Here is a 5,874-nt window from a genome sequence, read left to right on the forward strand (position 1 = left end):
GTAAGACCCGAAACGTCTGGAGAATCTCAAGATCCAATACAATCTGCTTTTGTTGTTCCAATCTTGGATGTAAACGAAAAGTCTGCTGCAGCTTTTGAATCAAAAAGCTTAACCACGTTAGTCATCGAAGGATTAACCATTGAAGAACTAAGCGTAAAAACCAAAGTGAGGCTGGAATAGGAACTTCGGAGGAAACATTGTTGGAACAGCAGGCAATTTTACAAACATTGCATTATTTGAGAGAGTATCATACCTATCAAAGAATGTGAGTTGGATCCGGAAATATTTTTGCTACCGAGGAATCTTTAACTTTAAATTCGGGTCCTGAATATGTGGTTAAAATTTCAAGGAGATTCATCTAATAGTTTATTTTATAAAAAATAAAGTTGCTAAGGGTGGTTTTCATTTACATAAAATTAATCAGCCTTTTTGGCAAAAAACTGGAAAATTCCCATAGAAATAACATGGGATTTTTTAAAAAGAAGGCCAAATTGTGGAACGTATTACAAAAACTATACATTTCTCAGGATTGAAAACGCTTTTAAATGAACGTATGATCTTTATATTAGGTTCTTTTCTACTTTTTATTCACAAAAATTAAGCTTAAGTAGGCTATGTTTTGTTTAAATTATTCAAAAATACCTCGATTTGCGACTTTTTCAATGATAAACTGTTTTATTAGAAATTGACAACACATTCGAAACTCCCCTTTATTAGCGTTTAGTGGTTGAATATAACATTTGGTGTGATTCTATTTCGAGTTTAATGGATGAAATGCTCTATTGAAGTTAAAATATCTTGAATTGTTAGCGAGTCCATAAGCTCGTTTCAAATCTAATTTATTTAAGAAAAAGCTTTGCCCAAGTCTATGACATCTCTGATTTCTGTTAGTGCAAAAGTCTATGACTAATTAAGCTAGATTAGCGATAACAGCTAATTAAGCTAGACTAGCGATAACAGGTAATTAAGCCAGATTAGCGATTACAGCTAATTAAGCCAGATTAGCGATTACAGCTAATTAAGCCAGATTAGCGGTTACAGCTAATTAAGCCAGATTAACGATTACGGCTTATTAAGCCAGATTAACGATTACGGCTTATTAAGCCAGATTAACGATTACGGCTTATTAAGCCAGATTAACGATTACGGCTTATTAAGCCAGATTAGCGATTACAACTAATTAAGCCAGATTAACGATTACGGCTTATTAAGCCAGATAAGCGATTACAACTAATTAAGCTAGATTAGCGATTACGGCTAATTAAGCTAGATTAGCGACTAAAGCTAATTAAGCTAATTAAGCTAGATTAGCGATAGCAGCTAATTAAGCTAGATTAGCGATAGCAGCTAATTAAGCTAGATTAGCGATAACGGCTAATTAAGCTAGATTATCGATAACGGCTAATTAAGCTAGATTAGCGATAACGGCTAATTAAGCTAGATTAGCGATAACGGCTAATTAAGCTAGATTAGCGATAACGGCTAATTAAGCTAGATTAGCGATAACGGCTAATTAAGCTAGATTAGCGATAACGGCTAATTAAGCTAGATTAGCGATAACGGCTAATTAAGTTAGATTAGCGATAACGGATAATTAAGCTAGATTAGCGATTACAGCTAATTAAGCTAGATTAGCGATTACAGCTAATTAAGCCAGATTAGCAATTACAGCTAATTGAGCCAGATTAGTGATTACAGCTAGTTAAGCCAGATTAGCGATTACAGCTAATTAAGCCGGATTGGCGATTACAGCTAATTAAGCCGGATTGGCGATTACAGCTAATTAAGCCAGATTAGCGATTAGAGTTAATTAAGCTAGATTAGCGATTACAGCTAATTAAGCTAGATTAGCGATTACAGCTAATTAAGCCAGATTAGCAATTACAGCTAATTGAGCCAGATTAGTGATTACAGCTAGTTAAGCCAGATTAGCGATTACAGTTAATTAAGCCGGATTGGCGATTACAGCTAATTAAGCCGGATTGGCGATTACAGCTAATTAAGCCGGATTGGCGATTACAGCTAATTAAGCCGGATTGGCGATTACAGCTAATTAATCCGGATTGGCGATTACAGCTAATTAAGCCGGATTGGCGATTACAGCTAATTAAGCCGGATTGGCGATTACAGCTAATTAAGCCGGATTGGCGATTACAGCTAATTAAGCCGGATTGGCGATTACAGCTAATTAAGCCGGATTGGCGATTACAGCTAATTAAGCCGGATTGGCGATTACAGCTAATTAAGCCGGATTGGCGATTACAGCTCATTAAGCCAGATTAGCGTTTACAGCTAATTAAGCCGGATTGGCGATTGCAGCTAATTAAGCCGGATTGGCGATTGCAGCTAATTAAGCTAGTTTAGCCATTAAAGCTAATTGAGCTAGTTTTGCGACTACAGCTAACTGAGCTAGTTTAGCGATTACAGCGAATTGAGCTAGATTAGTGATTACAGCGAATTAAGCCAGATGAGGGATTAGAGCTAATTAAGCTAGATTACCGAACACTGCTAATTAAACTTGATTACCGAACACAGGTAATTAAGGTAGATTATCAAACACAGGTCATTAAGCTAGATTACCGAACACAGGTAATTAAGCTAGATTACCCAACACAGGTAATTAAGCTAGATTACCGAACACAGGTAATTAAGCAAGATTACCCAACACAGGTAATTAAGCTAGATTACCGAACACAGGTAATTAATCTATATTACCCATCACAGATAATTAATCTAGGTAGGTATGACATGTGACGGTGCACAAGTATATGATATGTGTCGGTGCACAACCATATGACATGTGTCGGTGCACAACTATATGACATGTGTCGGTGCACAATTATATGACATGTGTCGGTGCACAATTATATGACATGAGTTGGTGCACAACTCTATGACATGCGTTGGTGCACAACTCTATGACATGTGTTGGTGCACAACTCTATGGCATGTGTGTGTACAACTCTATGATATATATTGGTGCACATGTCTTCGGTATTTGTTAAGTTAAAGGAATCTGTTAACAGGTCTGCCGAATCTTTTTGCGCACTGGTCTAAAAAATATTTTTGTGCACAGGTCTAAAAATCGTTGTGTGCTCAGGTCAACGGATTCTTTTTGAGCATAGGTCTACAGAATACTTTTTGTACAGGTCCTTTTTTTTTGGTAAAAGTACGGCTTCCTCTAAGGTTTGCATGTGAAAATGACGGTAAAGCAGTCTCATTTTCACTGGGCGTCGATAAGTCAAGCGGTCTGAATTGACAGCTCTATAATATATTTATGTTAGTTCAAACGCGTTAACTAATGCATGAGCATCGCCCTAAGACATTTTCTCTACTGAGGTTTTTATAAAATTTAAACTAATATTAAGACTGAAGTAACAGATATTAATAAAAACTGTCATTGTTGAGAAAGACGCCGAAAAGTAAAAGATAAGTGTAGAACATGAATTGTCTGAAGTAACAGATATTCAAATTTTCTCTTTTGAAGACATGATTATAAAACATCAATATTTGAAAAAATTCTTATCTTAGTTTTTTCACCAAAATTTCATTTGCCCAAAAGTATTTTTCAACATTATTTACACAAGTATTTTGCTTTCAATATTAGATCTAGAAAAAAAGAGTATCGACAAGAATTTTTTAAGGGATAATATGGTAATTTTCCACTAACATTTGTTTTTATGTGGTTCAAATACTCGGTAATCTTAATAATCGAGCTTTTACATTTTTACATTTTAAAATCGGAAATATTGGGAGGCGGAAAATAACCTAGGCAATTTGGCTGTGATGTAGTTATTAATTTCGAAAAGATCTGTAGATTTGTCGTGATCTGTTGAAGCTATACAACAAGTAAATTTTTAAGATTCGAAAATATAAATAAACTAACTTGTTTTGTTAAATTTTCATACGTTTTTTATTTTATCAGCTATAAAGGATTTTCTGTCCATTTATTCTCTTTGCAGGGCCGAAACTCAACCTCACTCTAAATTTTTGAGAGAAAATAAAATGAAAACGCTTACGTTTTTAAAATAATGCTCATGAGTCATGATAAATTATTTTTACTTAAGTAATTTTAGTGAAAAAAATTAAGATAAGAATTTTTTCAAATAATTGATGTTTTATAATCATGTCTTCAAAAGAGAAAATTTGAATATCTGTTACTTCAGACAAATCATGTTCTACACTTATCTTTTACTTTTTCGCCTGTTTGTCTACAATGACAGTTTTTATTAATTGTCATTAATGTTATTATCGGTATTATTAAAGGGCTAGTATACGGATAATAAAATTGAAAATTTGACGAAGACTTCTTTACCTGACAATCTTGGTAGGATTTTACTTTACCTAACTAACCCAACCATTACTGGTTTCTGACTAATTAGACCACAGGGAGTTCGAAAAAAAGTGAAAAAATTCTAAACCCGCCGCAAGTTGGTCCAAAAAGTTTTTGAAAATTTGAAAATTGCATGTACTTACCGCCATTAAGACCGCTGCGCGCCTAAACGCATTCTGCCCTCGATCTGGAAAAACTACCCGGGGGGAGGGGGGTAAATATAATAACAAGGACTCGCGACGGAAATCAGGGAGCACACACTGCGTAAATATAGCTATGAAATTTTAAACACCCGCTGAAACATTTACAATTCTCATACCAGGATAGAAAAATATTTCAAAAAACCTTCAATTTTAAAAATAAACAACGATATTTTGCTAAAATGCGTAAATTATTTCGGAAGTAAATGAAGATAAACAGCAAATTATGGAAAAGGCGTAAACTTATTTGGGAAGTAAATGCAGGGAAACCACAATATTTTGGAAAAGGCGTAATATTATTTGGGAAGTAAATGAAGATGAACAACAATATTTTGGAAAAGGCGTAACATTATTTGGGAAGTAAATGAAGATAAGCCACAATATTTTGGAAAAGGCGTAACATTATTTGGGAAGTAAATGAAGCTAAAAACAGTGTTTTGGAAAAGCTTAACATTATTTGGGAAGTAAGTGAAGATGAGCAACAATATCTTGGAAAAGGTGTAAAATAATTTGGGAAGTAAATGAAGATAAACCACAATATTTTGGAAAAGGCGTAGCATTATTTGGGAAGTAAATGAAGATAAACAACATATTTTGGAAAGGCGATCACTTATTTGGAAAATTAAATAAAATTTGCTTAAAATGTGGCACTTAGCGTTACCCGAGAAACACCACTTAGAGGTGGCCACACGTCGTTTTATTTAGGCAGGTCCGCTTGCCTACTGCCGTATATACTTACTGTAATTCCACCAAATCTCGTAAAAATCGGTGGTGATAATAAATAATAAATTAATTAAGATGACTCAATTCGAGAACTAAAATATCTAGTAGCCCCATCAAATTATTTTATAAGTCCTGAATGAATATCATATAAATAAAATCTACCCTGATTTTCCTAATTTATTAAGTTTTCAAAATAATATTACGCATTTTCCAAAATATTATCGTTTATCTTCATTTACTTCTCAAATAATGTTACGCCTTTTCCAAGATATTGTCGTTCATCTTCACTTACTTCCCAAATAATGTTACGCCTTTTCCAAAATATTGTGGTTTATCATCATTTACTTCCCAAATAATGTTACATCTTTTCCAAGATATTGTTGCTCATCTTCACTTACTTCCAAAATAATGTTAAGCTTTTCCAAAATACTGTTTTTAGCTTCATTTACTTCCCAAATAATTAATTATACCTTTTCCAAAATATTGTGGTTTATCTTCATTTACTTCCCAAATAATATTATACCTTTTCCAAAATATTGTGGTTTATCTTCATTTATTTCCCAAATAATGTTACGCCTTTTCCAAAATGTTATTGTTTATCTTCATTTACTTCCGAAA

The sequence above is a fragment of the Phalangium opilio genome, unplaced genomic scaffold (assembly GCF_054372755.1).
Source record: "Phalangium opilio isolate 3A_F unplaced genomic scaffold, DU_Popi_V2 ptg000021l_1, whole genome shotgun sequence".
Classification (NCBI taxonomy): domain Eukaryota; kingdom Metazoa; phylum Arthropoda; class Arachnida; order Opiliones; family Phalangiidae; genus Phalangium; species Phalangium opilio.